A 24,111-nucleotide genomic window follows, 5' to 3' on the forward strand; every position below is an offset into this window, starting at 1 on the left:
GCTGTTCCATGGATCTGGGCAGGGATGGAGATGCTGGTCCATGGATCTGGGCAAGGATGCGGATGCTGGTCCATGGATCTGGGCAGGGATGCGGATGCTGTTCCATGGATCTGGGCAGGGACGTGGATGCTGTTCCATGGATCTGGGCAGGGATGCGGATGCTGGTCCATGGATCTGGGCAGGGATGCGGATGCTGGTCCATGGATCTGGGCAAGGATGCGGATGCTGGTCCGTGGATCTGGGCAGGGATGCGGATGCTGGTCCATGGATCTGGGCAGGGATGCGGATGCTGGTCCGTGGATCTGGGCAGGGATGCGGATGCTGGTCCATGGATCTGGGCAGGGATGCGGATGCTGGTCCGTGTATCTGGGCAAGGATGCGGATGCTGGTCCGTGGATCTGGGCAGGGATGCGGATGCTGGTCCGTGGATCTGGGCAGGGATGCGGATGCTGGTCCATGGATCTGGGCAAGGATGCGGATGCTGGTCCGTGGATCTGGGCAGGGATGCGGATGCTGGTCCGTGGAACGCAGCTGGTGTGAATTCCCCCAGCACCGTGCTTTGGCAAACCGCCTCTGCCTGCTCTCCCTACTGCGAAGGGCCTGATCCTGCTCCCCCAGAGCCTGCTGTCCTCCAGTGCGTTGCCCCACGTGGATTTTTGGGCTGGTGTTGCCCTGCCAAGGTGGGTGCTCTTAAACCCCTGCCCCAGCAGAGCCGGATGGAATCCTCGCTGCCGACGGGGCTGTGCTGGACTCGGCGCGTGGCTGCCGCATCGTCCCCTCGTCCAGGAGAAGGGCTGTGGATTTGGGGTGTGAGTAAGGTGGGGTTTTTTCCAACCTTGTGCTGATTCCGTGCTGGGGCTCCAACCTGGGCTGCATCCCTTGAGAGCGCAGGGAGCTGATCTGCTCTGCCCTCGGCATTGCTGCCCGTGGGCTCCTGAAGGTCACGGACCTCTGGATGGGCCTCTTGGCTTCTCCTTTCCTCCTCCCCCATCCTTGCCCTTCAGCCCCTGCAGTTGTCAGGGCTTTGCCGGGCTGTGGCATCCGCACTTGCGCTCCGCTCGGAGCAGGTGGCCGATGTCCCCAAGAGCAGCAGGGGCCACCGCTCGGGTTTCGCCGGTGCTGCCAGCAGGATGGAAAAGCACCGTCGCCTGCGCCACGGCAGGGATTTACCACGCTGGTGTCAAAGGGACATAAACTCCTGCATGTGGTGGCTCAGCCCTTCCACTCCTTCCCAGCATGACCCAGCGCGGGGGCTCCTCGTGCTCGTGTCCTTGCGTGTGCTCCATCCTGCTGGGGGACCTTGGGAAGTGCCGGCATTGTCAGCGGGTGACCTTGGGCAAGTCCCTTTGCTTCTCCACGCTTTGGCGTTGCTCGCGGTGTTTAATGGGTTTAATCCCCCCCTCCTCCTCACTGTTGTGGAGCTCTCAGCTTTGGAAGTGCAACCAACGGAGCTGGAAAGGGCTGTTGCTATTTTCTCCCGGCCCGTGGACTTTGCCGGAGTCACCCAGGGTGGATTTTTCCCAGGCTGCCAAGTGAAACAAGTGGGGTCTGATTCTCATTTAACGCCGCAGCCCTTTACTGCGACTCTGGCAACGTAACAGAGCCTAAATATGGTCATAAACCACATCCACTCCGAGGTCCCTCTGTGCTGCCAGGCCAGCGCAACGGCGGCTTTGTGCGAAGGAGAACAAAGCCCAAAGTGTCGGGATGAAAAGTATGGAAGCACGACCCAGCTGCCACGGCTCCGGCGCGTGCCGCGGAACGGTGCTGGCAGCTGCCTGGCGAGGAGCTGGTGATGCTCTTCTCGCAGGTCCTTGGCTCACAGAGGAAGGGTGAAAGCCAGGGGTGAGGGGTGATGCTGCTGAGCTCATCCCGAAGGACCGGGAGGGTTTGCTTGGGCTCAGTTATAGACTCTGCCACTTTGACCCCGGGCGACTCAGAGAAACCTAAAATCCATCAACCATAAGGGGCAGAAATCGCTTTTCCCTCTTCTTTTCCAAGCTAGAATGCTTCCCAGGGTCGGCCAGCATCGCTTGGGAAGGGACTTGCCGTGGGATGCTGCTTGGTGTCCCCCACCACGATGGATTTGCGGGGTCCTGGTGGTTTGGTTGGGAATGGATGGGGAAGGTGGAAAGGGCTGCGTGTTGCTGGCATCACCGTGCTTTGTCGCATCCCGGTGCCGGCAGGGATGCCGTGCGGAGCCTGCCCTGGCCGGGCAGCGCCCGAGGCTTGGGAACAGGCAGCATCCCGTTAAATCCCATTAACACCCACGCAGAGGTGGCGCGAGGGAGCGCGGGGGCTGCCGTGTGGATGCTGGATTGGACTTCCCCACCTGCAAACAGAGCTGAAAATATATCCTCGTAGCCGTCCCGTCTGTTCGGAGGGCGAGTTCCCGGGGCCAGGGACTCTTCCTTCTTTTCCAAGCTCTTTTGGCAGTTCCCGGAGGCTGAACCGTCCCGAGTTCTCTGAGGTGACTCTATTACAAATGACAGTCGTGCCGCTGGGAAGGTCCGGCTTTGCTGCTGAGCCAAAATCAAGTGAGTCAGAGCAGGGACGGCGAGGAGGGACGGGAGGCACCGAAACCCGCGGCCGTGCCGAGGGTGGGAGCCGCGTGCCCCCGGCCACGCTTGCCTTCGGGTGACGGCCGAACTCTAGGACGCATCCACCCTCACCTCCCAGCGATGGTATTTATTCCTTTCCCATCCCTTCGCCTCTCAGGGTGGGTTTTGAAATTATTTTCCTTCCTTCTTTTATTTTTTCCCCTCTGATTAGCGCAGCTTTCAATATAAAGCTGATATTTGCTCCTCATTGTGTTTGATCCGAGCTCAGGCAGTGCCGGAAGACCTCTAGGTTTTTTTTCCCTCTGCCTTGTTTGAGCAGCAGTTTGCTTTTGCTTTCAAGATGGATCTGGCCGCCTGCCTGCCAGCAGCTCTACCTCCCCAGATCTGTCGCTTTTTATCTCGCACTCCCGGTCGCTTGGCTTGTGGTTTTCCTTTAATTTCTCCTTTCCCCTCGCTCCCGGTGTCTCCCTGCTGCAGTTCCTCGCTGCTGGAACAACGGATAAGGGCTTCCATCCTTTAAAATGGTAAAAAAACTGCCCTCGCGGGGCGAGGATTTGTTAAAAATGGCTTTATTTTGGGGGGGGGTGGACTTTGGCTTCTTTTAAATAGCGGCTAAAAGATAGGGGGGAAGGAGCCTCCGAACTGCATGGAAAGAGGGTTTTTTTTGGGAAGCTCAGCTTGGTTTTGCATGGTTTGCACCGAGGCTGTGGGGAGGGGGAGGCGGTGGCCACCCCCTAATTCTCCGCTCTCTCCGGAGCGATTCTCTTCCCCGCTATAAAAACAGGGAGATGGGTGTGGGTGAGGTGAGGCGCAGGTGGTGGTGTCGGGGTGAGGTGCCCCAACTGCGGATGAGCGCTGCGATGCTGGAACAGCCGCCGGGACCCTTTCCCAAGGCTGAGTGGTGTCGCAGTACCCGCATTTAACTGCAGGAATGGGCGAACGGTGCCGCTGCTCCTTTGGGTGCCGAAAGCGAAGCTGAAATCGGCAGGAACGGTGCTGGGGTGGCTGTGTTGGCGCATGCGGTGAGGATGAGCTGGTAGGACAGGATAGTGCCCACGCTGCGACGTGTCAGGCTGTGGCCACCACGATGTCCCGTCCTGAAGCCGTTCCGTGCTGGAGCAGCATACTTATTATTTCCCAACGTGCAATTAGCCTTTGGTTTTCCCGGAGCCGGCGCGTGGCCGTGCCCGGTGGCTGTGCCCACAGGAGCTCAGCAGCACCCACCATCCCGACCCTCCCTGCTTTAATTGACCTGTGCTAATTGAGCTCCAGAAGGAGGGAGCTGAGTCCTTGCCATCCGTGCTGACATTGCCCCAACGTCCGAGTCCCGCCGGCACGGACATCTCAAGGTCAAAGCCATCCTGTGGTGCCTTTGGGCTGCTCCGACGCGGGGTTGAGGTGATTGCGCCGCCTGCCTTGACTCAGTGTTGGGTTGGGGATGGAAAGGTGGTGATTAAATGACCTATTTCTGGACAGGGAGGAAGAGGAGGAGGGATTGGTTCACCTTCTAGAACTCCAAACAGCTTCCAGCAAGCATTTGGTGCCTCCTGATCGCCCACCAGGCTGTTTGGGTTGTGGGTGGTGGGTCCGGGTGGAACCTCCTGCTGCAGCCGCATCGGCTTTTTTTCGGAAGCAAAGCTGTGACACCTGATTTTCTTTAATTTTCCTTAAATCGGGGCAATCCTTCATTTCAGTACACTGTGGGGCATGACATGATTGAGATCAGCCCTGAGGAGAAGGACTTGGGGTGCTGCTCCATGAGAAGCTCCACGTGAGCCACAATGTGCGCTCCCAGCCCAGAAACCAACCGTGTCCTGGGCTGCATCCAGAGAAGCGCGGCCAGCAGGGAGGGAGGGGATTCTGCCCCTCTGCTCCTCTCTGGGGAGACCTCATCGGGAGGATTGGGTCCAGTTCTGGAATCCTCAACAGAAGAAAGAGATGGAGCTGTTGGAACGGGTCCAGAGGAGGCTCCAAGGATGATCTGAGGGCTGGAGCACCTCCCGTACGGGGACAGGCTGAGAGAGTTGGGGTTGTTCAGCCTGGAGAGGAGAAGGCTCTGAGGAGACCTTAGAGTGACCTTCCAGTACCTGAAGGGGCTCCAGGAAAGCTGGGGAGGGGCTGTTCATAAGGACTTGTGGGGATGGGACGAGGGGGAACGGGGATAAACTGGAGAGGGTAAGATTTAGACTGGACATGAGGAAGAATTTCTTCACCCTGAGGGTGGTGAGACACTGGAACATGTCCAGGGAAGTTGTAGCTGCCCCATCCCTGGAGGGGTTCCAGGCCAGGTTGGATGGGCCTTGGGCACCTGATCCAGTGGGAGGTGTCCCTGCCCATGGCAGGAGTGTTGCAACTGGATGGGCTTTCAGGTCTCTTCCAACCCAAACTATTCTGTGATTCTATGATCCAGCCCCCAAAATCATAAAGAGGTTTGGGAAGCGGTTTTGGTCCTCCAACCAAAGGGCTCTTGTAGGCTTCTCTGGGAAGGCAGTAGAGAGATTCTTCCTCCTCCTCCTCCTCCTCCTCCTCCTGCAGCAGCAGGGCTCGGCATCGCCTTGGGGCCGGATCCGGCAGGGTGCTGGGCGCTGGCAGCAGAGTGGAACCTGCCCAGGAGATGCAGTGGAGCTGTGGGGCGGGAGGTGTTATTGATGACTATAAGCAGCGGTTATAAATAGCCCTTCTTGAAAGTTTTCATCTTCCCTTTTAAATGAAAGTGCCTTTCAGAACAATGTGACTTTGCTCCATCTCTTTTTCTTTCCCTTATTTTGAAGGTGAAACTTCTTTTTTTTTTTTCCTTAAAAGACTTTTTCCTTTCCAATTATTGGAGGACTTCAAGGAAAAATTGCCAAAACAAATACCCAGGAACGCAGCCTGGGTTGTGCAGGTGGGGAAAATAAGTGGGGTCAGGTTGGTTTGCTTTGGGTTTCCTCAAAAAAGCAATAGGGAATGGAAAATGTTCACAGCGTCGGTGACGGGGCTCAAGATTTTGGGGGCTGGAAAGACAGAATTGGCTTAAAACCTGCTGCATCAGGGTTAAACGATGAAATAACTTGGATGAGAGACTTTTGTTTAGCAAAAATTGGCAGCGTTTCTGCGTTTCAGACTGGAATTTTGTGGTTGTAAAACCTGAAATTCTCCCCAAGGCCAAACAGGAACTGGGGGACGTGGTGGTGGAACCGCGGGGTGTGGTGGTGGAGTGGTGGACGTGGTGCCGAAGCAGGAGCAGATTCTGTCCCTCAGCCCCCAGGCTCCGGTGGGCTGTGCTGTGAACATCTTATGGAAGCGGGGAATGGGTTGGGTTGGAAGGGACCTCAAAGCCCATCCAGTCCCACCCCTGCCATGGGCAGGGACACCTCCCACTGGATCAGGGGCTCCAAGCCCCATCCAACCTGGCCTGGAATCCCTCCAGGGATGGGGCAGCACCACTGCTGCTCTGGGCAACCTGGGCTCCTCACCTTCTCCTGGAAGCAGGAGATAAACCACTGGGATTAAGGGCTGTGGTGGTGAATGGCCAAGACCTGGTTTGGGCACTCCTTGTGGCCTCCATGGGAGTGGACCTTCTGGAAAACTCAGGGCTGCAAAGGGATGGGTGTTTTTTTAGCAATCTTGAGGCAGTCTGGAGCCAGAGAGGGGCTGAGTGGTTGTGTAACCGTAGGTGCGATCTGAGCTGTCCACCTATCGTGATAGATGTCCCCGTGGAGCCCGTACCTGCAGGCTTCCTGCCAGCGTGCGAGCGAGCTTTCAGCCTTGGGAGGAACAACCCATCTCATCCCAGAACAGATGGTTGAGGACCGTGGTTGTCCTCGGGGCGCGGTGTTCTGCGGCACCCGCGGCATCGTTGGGCTCTGCATCACCGTGTCCGGGAGGGGACCCTGATGCTGCTGGGCTGGTTGGAGTGGCTGGAGAACATGGAGCTCGTTGGAAACCCTGTGTTGCTGGAGTCTGGTGCTTCCAGCCGGCTCCTTCTTCCTGCCAAGCAGAGCAGGGGAGGATTTTACCCTTTAAAATCATTCCGAATGGACCTTTGAATTCGGCAGCATCTGCTGGCCGAGGTGCCTGCACTGTTGGATGCAGATCCCGGCACGTGGCGCTTGGACCAGCTGACAGCTTGGTGGAAGAAACGTAGGGGAAGGCAGAGCGTTTGCATGCGGCACTGAGTGTCTTTTCTGGTGAGGACGTCATGGTGGAGGCGAGGAGGTACCTCCAGGTGTGGTTATCCTGGGGGATAAACCATGTCCTCATCCCTGGAGGGCTTCAAGGCCAGGTTGGATGGGGCTTGGAGCCCCTGATCCCATGGGAGGTGTCCCTGCCCATGGCAGGAGGTGGAATTGGATGATCTTTAAGGTCCCTTCCAAACCATTCGATGATTCTATGCTCCCTGGAGATTTGGCTCTGCCATCAAGAAAGGACAGCAAGTTGACGTTGATAGCTGGGAACTGGGGTGGAAGAGTTGGGTGAAGGCAGGGCTTGCTCGGATCGGGGCTTGGGGCAGTTCTTGGTCTGGTTTTCCAGTGAGGAGCAGTGCTCAGGACTGCGCGGACGGCGTGCCCGTGCCAGGCTCTCCTCTGGGTGCACGGACCTGTGCGTGGCCTTCTGGGAAGGGCTCAGGGCTGTGAGGGTGCAGCAGAAGCCAGGCTGCTCTCCAGCCTCATCCCTTGGGTGATGCTTCCTCAGCGAGCGTAGACGTCTCAGTCTGTGCCACTTTGGGGGACTGAATGTCCCATCTCCGTGGCGAGCAGGTTGGGGATTCTCCTCTGCTCCATTCTCATGAGACACCACCTGGTGTACTGTGTTCAGTTCTGGAATCTCCAACATAAGAAGGAGATGGAGCTGTTGGACCTTAGAGTGACCTTCCAGTGCCTGAAGGGGCTCCAAGAAAGCTGCAGAGGGGCTCTTGGTTGGGGAGCGCAGGGATGGGATGATGGTTTTAAGCTGAAAAAGGGGAGATTGAGATGAGATCTCAGGGAGAAATGTTTTGCTGTGAGGGTGGGGAGGCCCTGGTCCAGGTTGCCCAGAGCAGTGGTGGTTACTCCATCCCTGGAGTTCAAGGCCAGGTTGGATGATCCAACCAGTGGGAGGTGTCCCTTCCCATGGCAGGAGGTGAGACTGGATGGGCTTTGAGGTCCCTTCCAATCCAACCCATTCTCTGTTCTGGATGTCAAACAGAGGGCTCAATCCTGGATCCGTCTCCAACCTTCCTTGACTCGGCACGGCCGTCCTTCCCACGCGCCGGCAACGAGCCGCCGGGAAAACTAGCACCTCTCGACTCACTTGTTCAAAAATATCCCCAGCCTCGCGCGGATGCCGATGCCAAGACGGGGAGCGGAGCCGGCGCTACCTCTTTGCATGAAATCTGTTGCCTCGCTCGGCGATGGGGAGGTTGGGAGCCGCGTAGCGCCCCAGCCCCGGCGCCTTCTAAAATAGAAGCAGAACAAATGGTTGGAGCAAGATGCTGGTGGTGAAGGCAGCCAAGCCTCTTCCCGCGGCAGCTGGTGGCTGGGATGCTGCTTCGTGCTCTTTCCATCAATCCTGGCATTTTATTGCTGGAGGGAGAGGCGAGCATCTGTTTTTTTGGAGGCTTTTTGGGGTTTGAGATGATCAAAAGGGGGGTTTTTGGTTGAGCTATGGGGCAAAAAGGGAGTTGGTAGTAGCACAGTGGGAGATAAGGAGGAGGCGGCGAGTTGGGAGGTGCTGGCTTGCAAAGGGACTTTGTCCCAAAACGATGACGTCGGTGCTGGGTTGAGCCTTGGGCAGGGCACGGCGATGGGTGCCAACGGATGGGAGAGCGTGGAGCTGCTGTATCTTCGACCTGCTCTGGCGGGAGGATGAGGATCGGAGCTGGGTGAGGTTCTGGGTGCTCATCCTGGAGCCACCTCTGGGCCAAGGTCTCCTGGAGCCACCTCTGGGCCAAGGTCTCCTGGAGCCACCTTTGGGCCAAGGTCTCCTTCCTCTTGGGAAAAGGCTCCCTGAGCTACGGCACCCGTTGTGCCCTCCCAAAACCCAGGCTCCTCCGACTCCCGAGGGGGACAAAGCCGCGTGGCCGCGCTCCGGCCGGCTGCTGGCACCCAGGAGAGGAAATGGTGAGCTCGGCTCTGGTTGCAAATCAAGAGAGCCTGGAAAAAACCTGTTAATTGCCCTCTGAGCTTTGAGGTTTAAGGCCAGACGCGAGCGTGTTGCTTCAGCAAAGCAGAATTTCACGCCTGCCTTTGCGCCGGAGAAGGCTGCTCCAGCTGGATGAGATGGAAGTGGGAAGGTCGGGAAGATGCTTTTCCCGTCAGGAAAGATGTTCTTGTCTCGTCCTTTCCAGCCGAGAGGACCAGCCACCGTGAGCTCAGCATCCGCTTGGGGTGACCTTCAACGCCTTCTGCTCGGCAAGGGAGGAGGGCTGCTTTGCATGCCTTCTCCCCGCGATGCTACACATGTACGAAGCAACCGGGGGTCTTTTTATCATGCAAATACAGCTTTCGGGTTTAGCTTCTCAAAAAGAAATACCTTGGAGGTTAAATCTGGAGCTCAGAGCGCTGCTAAAAGCAGCCCTGGTGGGGCGCAGCGGGCCAGGTTGGTTGCTGAAGGCGATGGTGGTTTGGGAGCTGAGATAAAATACTATGAATTTTGCTTCTCCCTTGAGGTTACGAAGCATTTCTAAAGGTTTGAGCCCAGCCTGGCGAAGATGGGGTGTTGCACCCAGAGGGGTTGTGAGCCCCGGCGTGAGATCCCATGATCCCACACATGAATCCACTGCCCCACATGAAGATTCCCTGGTTTTGCAATCATAGAATGGTTTGGGTTGGAAGGGACCTCAAAGCCCATCCAGTCCCACCCTCTGCCATGGGCAGGGACACCTCCCACTGGCTCAGGGGCTCCAAATCCCATCCAACCTGGCTTTTTGCAATGATGTGCTGTGGTTTTTTTTGTTTTTTTTAAAGCATTTATAGGCCTAGGGAGACCCTTTTATCCCAGCGTTGTGCTGTCCTCCAAGGAACCCGTTCCTGTCCTCCTTTCTGAGCTGGGTCCAGGCACTGTGGTTCCAGCACAGGGCTGGTGGTGATTTCCACATCTTCCAAAGCTGGAGAGGCGCTCTTGCTCAGGGGGTGTAGAGATGGGATGAGGGGGAATGGTTTTGAGCTGAAAGAGGGGAGATTGAGATGAGATCTTTGGAAGAAATGTTTTGCTGTGAGGGTGGGGAGCTGAGGTTGCCCAGAGCAGTGGTGGCTGCCCCATCCCTGGAGGGGTTCCAGGCCAGGTTGGATGGGGCTTTGGAGCCCCTGAGCCAGTGGGAGGTGTCCCTGTCCATGGCAGGGATGGGACTGGATGGGCTTTGAGGTCCCTTCCAACCCAACCCATTGCGTGTGTTCACCATTGGGGTCTTTCTCGTGCTGTGCCGGGTGCTGAGCACCGGAGCGATTCACCCTTTTCTCACCTCCCCGCTTGCTGGAAGCCCACGTGGGCGAGCGTGGCGTGGGGCGAGGCATCCCTTGAGGCTTTCTGGCTTCCTTTGGGACCCCGTGAGCGTCTCCACGGGCCGTTGGGCCGTGTTTGGGGAAGGGTGTTTGTGTACAATCTTATTTTTATTTGCCTTTCGGAAACTTTTAATCACAGCCGGTGCTGGTTCAGTGCCTGGCGATGGGGCGCAGTGGGGCGGAGAGGGGGATGGAAATGGGCTTAGAACTGGTTTGGCTTCTGCTTGTGCAATTTTCCTATTCCTGTGCTGCAGGAGGGTTTGAAGCTCCTGGGATTTGGGGGAGGTGAAGCCCTCAGGGCTCTGGTTCATCCCTTGGGGCTCTGTTTTTTCCCTCCTGTGGTGTCACCTTCCAGGATGAAAACTCTCTGACAGCAGCCCAAGGCCAAACCATGACAGCGTGGTGCTAAGAGCACCCAGAGGTATCTCGTGGCCTTGGAAAAACACCGAGCGGGAGTTGGTTTTTCTCCATCGAGAGGCGGACAGGGGCTCGCGGACTCCCACATTCCGTTGGAGGTGGGATGTGACCGGGATCTGCCGTGGGCAAAGCGTGGTGGAAAGGAAAGGTGATGGAAAATAACAGTGAAAAAGGGCTGAGCAGCTCTTTTGGAGCTGCCGCTTTGCTAAATTCGTGGGGTTTGCTGCTGGATGGGGGCTGAGCTGGGGTGGGCAGAGCTAAGGGTGACCTCAAATGAGGTGCTCCAGGCAAAGATGGGTGGTTCTGGCCCTCAAGTGAGATCATTTTATCATAGGAGAGTTTGGGTTGGAAGAGACCTTAAAGCCCATCCAGTTCCAACTCTCTGCCATGGGCAGGGACACCTCCCACTGGATCAGAGGCTCCAAGTCCCATCCAACCTGGCCTGGAACCCCTCGAGACATCCACAACTTCCCTGGGCAACCTGTGCCAGGGTCTCACCACTCTCATGGTGAAGGAATTCTTCCTTATATCAAGCCTAAGATGTTTCTGGACTCAAAGTGGGGTGCTCCTGGCTCAAACGTAGGGTGTTTGTAGCCCAAAAAATGGGATACTCTTAGCTCCAGAACGGAGTGCTCCTGCCCCAAAATGGGTTGATTTTGGTCCCTCCAAACAAGATGTTTCTGGTCCCCAAAATGGGTGTTTCTGGTCCCCAAAATGGGATGTTTCTGCCCCTCAAGTGGGTGTTCCTGGCCCCAGAGGAGGATGTTCCTGGCCCAAAGTAGGATATTCCTTCTTGAGGCTGCCTCAGATGCTTCAAGGGCTGCTTGGGAGTTCAGGGCTTGTCCTGGGCAGGGTGGCAGGTTGCATCTTCCAAAACCCTGTGGAGTCCGGAGCATCCACACCTGAGGAAGCCAAGAGCAGATCTTTGGCCCAGGGCAGGATCCGATCCGTGTTCCCTGCATCTCTCCAACCCCACTCCTCCCGCAGCTGCTAACGAAGCCAAGGAGCCACCTTGGTTCTTTCTTATTTAATTCTATTCCTCTAAACCCCTCATCAGCGCAGCTCGTCCGTATTTCAACCTTCTTCTCCCTCCTGTTCTTGCGCTGGAGTCTAAAATGCTGAAATTATAGCATCACCCTTGTCGCCACGGCAACGCACAGGGATGTATTTTAAAAGAAAAAAAAAAAGAAGAAGAGGACCAGAAGCTCTCCAAGGATTATGACTTCAGTGAGGGATCAGACTGGAGGGGAATCTGGGTCACGGCGGGAGCAGAATCTTCTTCCAGCTTGCCTTCTGTAATTCCCTGCGCCGTGACGAGGGCAGAGGCACCGTTAGCACCCATGGGTGCTCCTCGGAGCAGCTCCGGTCTCACTCCCTGCCTAGGAGATCACTGCAAGAAACCATCCTCTGTGAGCTCGCGATTCCCACTCCAAATCCAGGCTTTTTAAGCAAAAAGTCTTTTCACGAGGTGTCTGCAGAGGGAGATGGTTGAGTAGTGGACGGGTACGGTTGGACTTGATGATCTCAAAGGTCTTTCCCAACCTAAGGATTCTATGGTTCTCTGCAGGGGTGCAGTTCTGGAGTCCTCAGCACAGGAAGGATGTGTAGGACATGTCCAGAGGAGGCCCTGGAGATGATCCAAGGGCTGGAGCACCTCTTGTAGGAGGACAGGCTGAGAGAGTTGGGGTTGTTCAGCCTGGAGAAGAGACAGCTCTGAGGAGACCTTAGAGCAGCTTCCAGTGCTGAAAGGGGCTCCAGGAAAGCTGGGGAGGAGCTCTGAATCGGGGAGGGCAGGGAGAGAATGAGGGGGAATGGTTTTGAGCTGCAAGAGAGGAGATTGAGATGGGATTTTAGGAAGAAATGTTTTGCTGTGAGGGTGGGGAGGCCCTGGCCCAGGTTGCCCAGAGCAGCGGTGGCTGCCCCATCCCTGGAGGGGTTCCAGGCCAGGTTGGATGGGGTTTGGAGCCCCTGAGCCAGTGGGAGGTGTCCCTGCCCATGGCAGGGGTGGGACTGGATGGGCTTTGAGGTCTCTTCCAACCCAAACCATTCCACGGACCCCCGTTCCCTGCCCCCTGCTTTGTGCATTGCAAGTTTTCCCTCTCATCCCCCAAAATAAACAGGACTTCTTTTTTTCCTAATTTTCTTTTTCTCTCCACTTCTTCTTCTCCTTCTTTTTTTTTTTTCTCTTTCCTCCCTTTTTCCACACCCCCAGAGCCGCTGTTGCTGGTGGCAGAGAGCCCAGACTCCGTAGGAACTCAGAAATGCTGCAGATCCAAGCCCTGGCTGCCCTCTCGGTTTCGCAATCTTTTGGAGCAGGGAGGAGAGAGAGAGAAGGAATAAAATAGGAGGGGATTTTTTTCCTCTTTATTAGAGATTTATAGACTTTCCCACCAGTAGGGACAAGGAACTGGAGCTGAGCGGCCGATTCGCTGCAGTAAGTTTCCAACACTGCTCTTTGGAGCCTTCGGTGGCTTCGCCTGCGGTGGGTTGGGTTGGGTTGGGTTGGGTTGGGTTGGGTTGGTTGGTTGGGTTTAGGGAGTACCATGGGTGCTGCTCATAGGGGGTGTCAGCGCCCCTCACAGCCCCCTCGGCAGCCGTGGTGGGGAAAGTGGTGCTAAAAAGCTGGAAAACTCAGCTCAGGTGGGGTAGGTGATGCTGAAAAACAGTTAAACTCAGCTCAGGTGGGGTTGGTGATGTTAAAACCCAAGAAAACTCAGCTCAGGTGGGGTTGGTGATGCTAAAACCCAAGAAAACTCAGCTCAGGTGGGGTTGGTGATGCTAAAACCCAAGAAAACTCAGCTCAGGTGGGTTTTTTTAGCTATTTAAGCCTTTTTTCTACCGATTCTTTGGTTGCATGGGACCACTTCAGCCTGGGCTTCTTGGTAATACTGCGACCATGGTGCTGTGGTCCCTCCACTAGTCAGGCTCCAGCCCTGCCATCTCCATCCCTCTCTGCCATTCAGCGTCTCAGGGTTTGTGGTCCGTTTATTTTTAGGTAATTGCAGCGTCCGGGCTCCAAAATCGTCGGTGGGTTCCGCGCAGCCGGACAAGGGAGGGTTTTGTTTGCAGCGTGTATTTTAAGCAGTGGGTTTTTTACAAGTAAGAGAGGCCAGTGAGCTCCTTGTGGCCACCGTGGAGCGATCGGGCTGATGCCACGGCCAAATCCTGCCCCCACGGATGCTGTGCACAGGGCAGGGTGTGAGGGTTCAGCTCTTCAGCTCTGCCTGAGGGAAAATCCTCCCTCTTAGCGCTGTGCCTTAGCTGAGCTCTGAGCCCTGGTGGCTCTGCTCTGAGTACCCGGTGCTTAATGGGATTAAACTGGTGCCCACAGTGAGTTTTTTTTATTCCGCATCTGGTTTTCTCAAGACTTTTTAAGCAGGAGGGAAGCCGGGGCTGAGATCTGATTAGATAAAGGCGAGCTGCCTGCGAACCAAATTCCTACTGGATAATTATTTATACCTCCCTGTGCGTCACAAGTAAACATCTGGAGCAGCTCCAAACATCTTCATTTGATTTGTTTTGTAGCCTCTCGACAGGGATGTTTGTCAGATCTCCTCCCCACCTCCCTTTGTGGCTTTGGGCGACTCGGCTTAAAATCCGGGCTGGGCTCGGGATGAGCCCTGGGTGCTCAGCACCCACCTCGCTTGCCCGTTTGCTCTTGGGCGTTCTCAGTCTTGAACCTGGTTTAGCAAATCCCCAACTCTGTGATGATTTCTTTGATGGGGTGAGAATCGCATTGCCTTTTTTTTTCTTTCAGGAGGCAAAAGTTCCGGGTGTTTGTGGTTGCAAGGAAAAAAAACCAAAGAGTGGTCCAAAAGCCCCCCTAAAAGCAATCCCAGATGTGTTGCTTTCTATTTTAAAGCCTCGCCGGTTGATTTGGGGGCGAACCAGACTCCTGACCTTTCGGAGCACGTGGGGCTGGCAGTCGCGCCGGGAGCTCAGGGCTGATTTCTTCTTCTGGTTGGGGAGAGCCAAGAAATTAATATTAATAACTTTCCCTGAATGAGAGTGGAGTACCTGCTTCCCTGGGGCTCCTTGGAAGGCTCCGGGCGGAGAACATCAACAGTCATTAGGAACCTGACCGAGAGCATCATCCCTGCGCTGCAGCTGGGATGCAGCTGGGAAGGGACTGATGGAGGAGGAGGGAGATGAAAACCTCCCTCTGGCTCGCTTTTAAAGCACCGGGAGTGGGGGATTTTTGTGTTCCTCCATCCTTTTTTGCAGCCCCTCAAAACCATCGCTGGTGGCGAATGCCAGCGCATTCTGCGTTGGCAGGGGCTGGAATTCCAGTCTCACCTCGGCCAGGCTCTCGGAAATGAAATAAATAACAAAGTTTCAGGGCTGCACCCAGCCTTTAATCTCTTTAAACTGTATTTCGCTAATCCTTCATTAGGATCTCATTGTGAGCTTGTTATCCCGTTAGGGCTTAGAGCCGCGCGTGGCGGCATCGCCTGCAGAGCCGGGGTGGCAATGGGTTGTGCCGTCGCTGCCGCGTGCTCCGCCGGGATGTGCTGGGTGCCAAGGTGAGGTGGATTTTGCTCTGTGGGGTTGGGTTCCTGCTGCTCCATCCCACCCCCACTGGAATTTTGGATGCTGGAAGGGGACTGGGTGACAGCAGGAGTGGGTGCTGTGGGCTGTAGGGACGTGGTTTCTGCTTCTCCAGCGCTGGGTGCGCCCACTTAGGGCGTCAGTGCCGGGGAACGGGGTCTGTAATGCGAAATAGAGGCGATTCGTGTTTGCACTGAGGCTCAGTCTTCCTTGGGAGCGTTTCGGAACGCGGTCACTGCAGCATCCTGGGTGCCACGGGTGAGGTTTTAACAGCTGGGGTTCTCCAGCGAGCTCGCAGGAGGTGACCCCGGACGGCACGGCAGGAGGAGGGTGAGCTCGATGTGCGTTTATCCCCCTTCCCACTGCCTCAGGAGCCTTAAAAAGGGCATCGCTTGGACTCAGCGTGCTGGAGCAGATTCCTGCCCTTAGCGAGCAGCCGCTTTCCCGCTGGGAGGCTGGAGCCGGCGTCCTGTCTCGTGCTCCTCAGCTTTTGCATCCTTCCCCGTAGGCAGAGACCTTATCGGGGCGGGTGGGTGATGGCAGCTCTGCAGCAGCTCAGGACAGCTGCAGACCTTGGGGTTTTTTTCGGGAGCCGCTTTGGAGAAGGAGAGTGGGAATCTAAAGGCAAGAGGGGGGTGAAAGCCTATCTGGTTGGATGATGGAGCGGGGCTGAGCACGCTCGCCGTGCGAGGCATTGGAGCCGGGCTGCAGAGCGATTGCAAAGAGCAAACCAAAACCCGCACACCCACACGTTCCCACATGCGCAGGCAAACAAGGAAGCGAGCAGACGGGGGGGGATAAGCGAGCAACCGGAGTTGAGACGCTGTTTGCTTCGATGGAAAAAGAAAAGCATTGCGACAAGCTTTTTGTTCCCGGCCTTTGGAAAAATATATTAGGTGGGATTTTTATCTTCCCTGGTTTTTGGTTTGAGGGAGAAACGTGGCTCCGAAGAGGAGCGCGGGGGATAAAAATTTGCTGCTTGTTTTAGTGCTTTCTTGTCCATCGTCTTTGCTGGGAGGTCTCGGTGGTTAACGTGTCCTCGTGTGCTTCCACGTGCCGGGTGCTATGGAGTTGGGAGAAGGGAAGTGACTCCTCTGCTGTTGCCCACCAGGTGGAAAGGAACCAGCAGGCTCCAACGTTGCCAATCGTGTCCTGAGCTGCGTCCAGAGCAGAGGGACCAGCAGAGAGGGAGGGGATTCTGCCCCTCTGCTCCACTCTGTGAGACTCAACCTGGAGCCCTGAGTCCAGTTCTGGAGTCCTCAGCACTGGAAGGACACGGAGCTGTTGGAGTGAGTCCAGAGGAGGCCACGGAGATGATCCAAGGGCTGGAGAACCTCCTGTACGAGGACAGGCTGAGAGAGTTGGTGTTGTTCAGACTGGAGAAGAGAAGGCTCTGTGGAGACCTTAGAGTGACCTTCCAGTGCTGAAAGGGGCTCCAGGAAAGCTGGGGAGGGGCTCTGGATCAGGGAGGGCAGGGATGGGATGAGGAGGAACAGTTTTCAGCTGCAAGAGGAGAGATTGAGATGGATTTCTTAAGGAGAAATGTTTTATTGTGATGGTGGGGAGCCCCTGGCCCGGGGTGCCCAGAGCAGTGGTGGTGCCCCATCCTTGGAGGGGTTCCAGGCCAGGTTGGATGGGGTTTGGAGCCCCTGAGCCAGTGGGAGGTGTCCCTGCCCATGGCAGGGGTGGCACTGGATGGGCTTTGAGGTTCCTTCCAACCTAAACCATTCCATGTTTCTCTGATTCTGTGATTGCACGTGGTTTGCTCTGAGCTTCTGCCGGTGTTTAAAGTTTAATGCGCGTTTATTTGCCTTCAGGTCGCTGAGCATCGTTGTGGGTTGTGCTTTTTAGCAGCTACCGGGGCACGGTGAAGGGCTCATGGTATCTCTTGGCTACAGGAGAAAGGGGCTCTGTGGGGAATTCTAAATGCTCAGATTCCCATCGTGGGGCCGAACAGCTTTGGTTCTTGTTGCATTTATTTTGGCAGCTGGAGCTGATGCTCAGCCTGTGCTGGAGCAGCGGTGGGTCCCGCTCCACCTCCATACCAGAGCACGTTGGAGTCAGGGAGCAGCGTGAACCGTGCTTTGCACTGATTTTTAGCGTAGAATCATGGAATGGGTTGGGTTGAGTTGGATTGGAAGGGACCTCAAAGCCCATCCAGTTCCACCCCTGCCATGGGCAGGGACACCTCCCACTGGATCAGGGGCTCCAAACCCCATCCAACCCGGTCTGGAACCCCTCCAGGGATGGGGCATCACCACTGCTCTGGGCAACCTGGGCCAGGGCCTCCCCACTCTCATCATCAAGAATTTCTTCCTAATGTCTGATCTAAATCCCTTCCAATTTATAACCATTCCCTCCCATCCTTGCATTCCATGCTTTTCTGGAGCGACTTTCCATACTGGAAGCTGCTCTAAGGTCTCCTCGGAGCCTTCTCTTCTCCAGGCTGAACAACCCCAACTCTCTCAGCCTGTCCCCGTACGGGAGGTGCTCCAGCCCTCGGATCATCTCCGTGGCCTCCTCTGGACTCACTCCGTATCCTTATGTTGGGGATTATCCTTCCAGAAAAGGGGAATAGTGATGTCTGGGAGTGCTTTATCCCTTTGTTTCACAACCCATTGGGGTGCTCCACCACGGGGCTCGGCCGTGGCCTTGCCGCCCTCCTCCTCGTTGCTGGGAAGGTAGAGCTTTTCCAAATGCTTCTCTCCCCTTTTTCCTGTGCCTATAATTAGCCCTGGCTCCCCGCCACCGTATACTGTACGATCCTGGAAAGAGGTCATGGCTTTGCTGAAATTCTTGGGAACAGAACTGCCTTTGCAGCTGGGAAAGCGGCGCAATTTCCAAGCAGATAAGAAATATAGGGCAAATGCGACTCTTTTCCCTGCTGTAATTTATGGGCTTTGGGCATGGCATCTGATGTTCTCCATCCTACTCTGGCTCTCCTCTTGCTTGGGAGAGAATGAAGCGGTCTGGATCAGCAAAGAGGCTCAGAGGATGGTTTTGAGCTGAAAGAGGGGAGATTGAGATGAGATCTTAGGAAGAAATGTTCTCCTGTGAGGGTGGGGAGGCCCTGGCCCAGGTTACCCGGAGCAGTGGTGGCTGCCCCATTCCTGGAGGGGTTCCAGGCCAGGTTGGATGGGGTTTGGAGCCCCTGATCCAGTGGGAGGTGTCCCTGCCCATGGCAGGGGTGGGACTGGATGGGCTTTGAAGTCTTCCAACCCAAACCATTCTATGATTCTATGATTCCGTCAAGGGTTTGGCTTTTCTGGCACGGTGACTGTCCCATCTCCAGGGTGCGGGACAGCATTGAGGGACACACAGAGTTTTGCCTGGTCCTCCCTTCCCGGTGAGTCCCAAACTCTTCCCTTTGTATTCCCTCCCTCATTCTGCACCCTGAGAAAGTCCTCTGCCACCCTTCTGCTGTCACTGGATGACAGCTGGGAGGTGGCTCAGGGCCTGCTGCTGGTTGTCAGAGCGAGGAGATGGGTGAACGGGAGGGTTGGGAATTGGGCAAGCACGTTTGTTTGGTTTCCATGGGGAGAGGACGCAGGCTCAGCGGCTCGAGCCCCCCAGGAGGCTGCCACGGTGCGCGGCATCTCGGGGACTTGTGGCTGGCGGAGAAGGGCATGGGTTTAGCCCTTAATGATGATGATTTTCCCCCCTCCTCCCTCCTGCGTGGCTCAGCCCGTGACCTTGGCTCGCCACGCCTCGTCCGCTGCCCTTGGAGTTTGGACCTACCCGGCAGAGCTGGGGCTGCGTTGGGTGGTTGTGATGTTGGTAGCCGTGGGGGCACCAATTCTGGATCGGTTCCAGGGAAGGGGACGAGTGCTGCAGCTCCCTTGGGGACCTCCCCAAGCTGGAGGCATTCCCACATTCCCCCAAAGAACCCCCCCATGTCCTGGGCTGCATCCGGAGCAGTGGGACCAGCAGGGAGGGAGGGGATTCTGCCCCTCTGCTCCACTCTGTGAGACCCACCTGGAGCCCTGAGTCCAGTTCTGGAGTCCTCAGCACAGGGAGGACATGGAGCTGTTGGAATGAATCCAGAGGAGGCCACGGAGATGATCCGAGGGCTGGAGAACCTCCTGTATGAGGACAGGCTGAGAGAGTTGGGGTTGTTCAGCCTGGGGAAGAGAAGTCTGTGGGGAGACCTTAGAGCAGCTTCCAGCGCTGAAAGGGGCTCCAGGAAAGCATGAAATGAAAGGATGGGAGGGAATGGTTATAAATTGGAAGGGATTTAGATCAGACATTAGGAAGAAATTCTTGATGATGAGGGTGGGGAGGCCCTGGCCCAGGTTGCCCAGAGCAGTGGTGGCTGCCCCATCCCTGGAGGGGTTCCAGGCCAGGTTGGATGGGGCTTGGAGCACCTGATCCAGTGGGAGGTGTCCCTGCCCATGGCAGGGGTGGGACTGGATGATCTTTAAGGTCTCTTCCAACCCAAACTATTCTATGGTTCTATGATTTTGCCCCCACCAGATGTGCGAGGAGATGGGTGTCCCAGCTGTGCCAGGAGGTCAGATGTAGGGTGTCCATCCATCATCCCATGCTTCCCCCAGTCCCCCTGTCATCTCGTGGTCACCGACGTGGCACGGTGCTGGCTTTGCTCTGAATGCCGCGTGGTCCCAACCCTCCTGGCCGCCCCCCCTTGCCCGCGTTCCTCCAGCTGGAGGTTTCGGTTCTGCATCTTTGCCACCCAAGGGGGAACTCAACCAGCGAGAGCGAAACTCGGTGGCTCCAACGGTCACAACACACACATGCACCGTCCCCCCAGCACCCCCTCCGTGTCCCCCAAATCCTGGCAGAGCTGGTGGCTGCTGTCGTAACACCTGCGGCAGTGGCTGTGCCGCGCTTGGCTGCCGTGACCTTTCCTGGAGCACAGCTCGGCGGGGATGGAGAGCGGCCATCCGGCACCACGCCAGGGGCTGAATTTGGGCAAGGAGTCCCTGCTGGGACCCTTCCTTAGAGGAGGCCAGAGGAGACCACGGAGGTGATCCAAGGGCTGGAGCATCTCCCGTACAAGGACAGGCTCGGAGAGTTGGGGGATGTTCAGCCTGGAGAAGAGAAGGTTCTGGGGAGATCCTTAGAGCAGCTTCCAGGATGGAAAGGGAACCCAGGAAAGCCCAGGAGAGGATCTTGATCAGAGAGTGCAGGGACAGGATGAGGAGGAATGTTTTTCAGTTGAAAGAGGAGAAATTGAGATGAGATCAGCCCTCAGCTCATCCCTTTGTGGGTGCTGCAGGAGCACTGGTGGTGGATGCACCTTCTCCATGGCATGAACATGTCCTTGTCATGGTTGGCTTATGCCATTGCTCTTGTGCAATCGAGCATCTCCTGCTGCTGGAGGTGGATTCCTTCCTCCGTCTCTTGCTGCTGGAGGTGGATTCCTTCCTCCGTCTCTTGCTGTTGGAGGTGGATTCCTTCCTCCGTCTCTTGCTGCTGGAGGTGGATTCCTTCCTCCCTTCTCCCTTTCTGCAGCTCCTGTCTCTGTGCTCGTGGTGGGACTGGGGTGTAGGATGTTGGGACGTGCAATTCTCAGTGTTTAACCACCAGCTTATCCTTCTTCACGCTCTTGCCTGGAGTGAGATCTCTCCCAGTTTGTCCTTTCCCACCTCCTGGTGGCAAGCCAGAGGAAACCCAAATGTAAAAGCCTCATCAGGGCTAATTAAGCCCTGGAGATATTCCCAGTGGCTGGTGCAAGCTGGAGGCAGGACCAGGGTTGGGATGCTTTAATTTTGTGGGCTGGAGAAACGGAGAAAGTTGGGTTTGTTATTTTTTTTGGCTAATGCTGGGGCTGATCCTTGCCGGTGCCAGGAATCCTCAACCAGCTGTGGCAAAGCCCCAGGAATTGGAGTCTGGGATCCCCCCAGATTGGAGGGAGAGGTCTGTGAGCACCTGGTAGAGGAGCAGCGCGCCGGGTCAGGAGCCCATGGTGAGGAAGTTCAGGTTTGGCATCCAAATGTTTGTGGCTCCGAGCCCGTTGCTAGAGGAAACATGAAAAAAGGGGAAGGAGAGATTGTGGTCGTCTGCTCTTCCTCTCCGCAATCTGCGCCTCCCTCTTGGCCTCTTTGATTCTGCTTCATCCTGGAGGAGACCTGGAGTGGACAATTTGCGCCCTTGATGTTCTCACCATGTTCTCAGCCATCCCCATGGCGGTGGTCTCGTAGGATACCCTGGGAACGCTGACACACCAAGCGATGCTTTCCTACCTCCTCGAGCTCCCGCTGGTGGCTTAATTGGCTGCTGATGGATCTGATAATGGGGCTGGGAGCTCGTTTGAGTCGTTTAGCGTCTTCCAGCCTTCTGCACACAGCGAGGATGGGCTTTGCCGGAGACCTGCTGGCTCAAGGCGATGATTTTGGGGTATTACATGGACATCGGGTGTAGTTGGGGGCTTATATAGATACGAGGGTGCGAAATTTGGGGGTGTATATCTATGAGGATGTATATATTTGGGGTTGTATATCGATATATCCCCAGGTTGGATGGGCCTTGGGCAGCCTGATCCAGTGAGAGGTGTCCCTGCCCGTGGCAGGAGGGTTGGAACTGGATGATCTTTGAGGTCCCTTCCAACCCAAACTATTCTATGATTCTATATGGAGATAGAGAGATTTGGGGGTATATTTGGTCCAGAGGACACGGAGATGATCCAAGGGCTGGAGCACCTCCTGTAGGAGGACAGGCTGAGAGAGTTGGGGTTGTTCAGCCTGGAGGAGAGAAGGCTCCGAGGAGACCTTAGAGCAGCTTCTGGTGTTGAAAGGGGCTCCAAGAAAGCTGGAGAGGGGCTCTGGATCAGGGAGTGCAGGGAGAGGACGAGGGGGAGTGGTTTTGAGCTGAAAGAGAGGAGATTGACATGGAATCTTAGGAATAAATTCTTCATGATGAGGGTGGGGAGGCCCTGGCCCAGGGTGCCCAGAGCGGTGGTGGTGCCCCATCCCTGGAGGGGTTCCAGGCCAGGTTGGATGGGGTTTGGAGCCCCTGAGCCAGCGGGAGGTGTCCCTGCCCATGGCAGGGGTGGGACTGGATGAGCTTTGAGGTCCCTTCCAAGCCATTCCATGAGCACCCTGAATCCCGGGAGCCGTCCCTGTGCATCCCCCACGGTCCCTCCAGGCAGGATGGAGCAGCTCCACCGGTCACCCCGGGCTGCACCAGCCCAACTACATCTATTAAACCCCTGGGGTCCCCCCACACTGGGGAGCTTTTCCTGCTGCTCTCACAGCACATCCCGCCCCGAAGTGTTTTGGTTCGTCACCCGGCGAAACCGAAGCTTTGGTTTTCAAACAGGAACAGTTTTAGTGTCTACTCAGCAGTTCTGTAGCTGGACAAAAAGATATTCTTCTCTTTCCCCCTTTTCCTCCCCTCCTTTTTTTCCACTTAGAAAGGGGAATTCGCTCGCCTGGGCTGCCTCCAGCCTTCCCCGACATAATTTCTGTTTCCTCAGCTTATAGAAGAGCAGAACATCTTGAGAACGCGGTTCTTGCCCCTTTTCCTCAGCAGCTTTTCTCTCCCGGGTGGTACCGCGGGGATGGGACCTGCGGACTGCGTAGGGCCTTTCAGCCGGTCCTGCTCTCACCGTGCTGCAGTGGGTGCGATGGTGACCTTTTTGCTCCTTTGGACCACATCAAGATGCTGCAAAAGGGCCCAGGGTGCCCAGAGCAGTGGTGGTGCCCCATCCCTGGAGGGGTTCCAGGCCAGGTTGGATGGGGTTTGGAGCCCCTGATCCAGTGGGAGGTGTCCCTGCCCATGGCAGGGGTGGCACTGGATGGGCTTTGAGGTCCCTTCCAAACCAAACCATTCTATGTTTCCCCTCATTACATTGAGGGGCTGGAGAACACCTGTTATGAGGAGCGGCTGAGGGACCTGGGGCTGTTCAGCCTGGAGAAAAGGAGGTTGAAGGGGGACTTCATCCCTGTTTCCAGCTGCCAGAAAGGAGGTTGGAGCGAAGTGGGTGCTCTGAAGTGATGGGATGAGAGGAAATGGCCTCAAGTTGCACCAGGGCAGGTTTAGGTTGGAACATCAGGCAAAAGTTCTTCACCAAAAGGGTTCTCAGGCACTGGAACGGCTGCGCAGGGAGGTGGTGGAGTCCCCATCTCTGGATGGGTTTAAAAGCCGGGTAGATGAAGTGCTCAGGGATGGTTCAGTAATGGACAGGTTGGTGGGACTTGATGATCTCAAAAGTCTTTTCCAACCTATTGATTCCTTGAAAATGGGGAATGGAGTTGACTGGTGCTGGATCTATCCCTCGGTCCAAAGGGCGTGGAACAACCCTGGAGCCACAGTGCTGGAGAGAATCAGGGAATCATAGAATAGTTTGGGTTGGAAGGGACCTTAAAGATTATCCAGTTCCAACCCCTGCCTGGTTGCCAACACAGCTTCCCTGGGAAACCTGGGCCAGGGTCTCACCACTCTCATGGTGAAGAAATTCTTCCTAAATCTGCCTCTCTCCAGTTTATCCCCGTTCCCCCTCATCCCATCCCCACAGCCTTTATGAACAGCCCCTCTGCAGCTTTCCTGGAGCCCCTTCAGGCACTGGAAGGTCACTCTAAGGTCTCCTCAGAGCCTTCTCTTCTCCAGGCTGAGCCAGTGGGAGGTGTCCCTGCCCATGGCAGGGGTGGGACTGGATGGGCTTTGAGGTCCCTTCCAACCCAAACCATCTCATAGCTCCATGATTCTCACTTGACGTCCACCAGAACCCCCAGATCCCATCCCTGGAGGGGTTCCAGGCCAGGTTGGATGGGGTTTGGAGCCCCTGAGCCAGTGGGAGGTGTCCCTGCCCATGGCAGGAGGTGGAACTGGATGATCTTTAAGGTCCCTTCCAACCCAAAGTGTTCTGTGATTCTATGAAAATTGGTGCTCTTGAGAGGCTGGAAAGCTGCTTGTACCCCATCTTTTTTTGAGGTGGCGTAGTGTGGCTCCTCTCCGCGTGGTTCCTTGGGCACGAGGGGAAGGCGCAGCCCCAGCCAGAGCCACGCGCTCCTCGGTTTGGCTTTGTTCAGGCTGAATTTTGTAATGTCAGGAAATGAGCTGGCCGTGGGAGGGGAGGCAGCCGGGGAGAGGAAGGCTGGGTTGTGGTTGGAGCAGAGGCTGAGGACGCCGGAAAGCCGAGCACAATTCATCGCTCTGTTGCAGGC

At 56.2% G+C, this 24,111-nt stretch overlaps 1 protein-coding gene across 11 annotated transcripts in view; it reads left to right on the forward strand.

Annotated features, from left to right (window-relative positions):
- Window positions 1-24,111, forward strand: part of MEF2D (myocyte enhancer factor 2D) — a 114,600-nt gene that overhangs the window by 27,677 nt on the left and 62,812 nt on the right. Inside the window, exon 1 of one of the 11 annotated variants that reach the window (XM_054051067.1) lies at window positions 12,810-12,872. The exons of 9 other annotated variants lie outside the window; for them this stretch is intronic. The gene's annotated coding sequence lies outside the window, so the exon portion shown is untranslated. Of the gene's footprint in view, window positions 1-12,809; window positions 12,873-15,862; window positions 15,883-24,111 lie in introns of those variants that run through there. One more of the 11 variants, XM_054051069.1, reaches the window with a different exon arrangement.

This window comes from Cuculus canorus, chromosome 28 (assembly GCF_017976375.1).
Source record: "Cuculus canorus isolate bCucCan1 chromosome 28, bCucCan1.pri, whole genome shotgun sequence".
Lineage (NCBI taxonomy): Eukaryota > Metazoa > Chordata > Aves > Cuculiformes > Cuculidae > Cuculus > Cuculus canorus.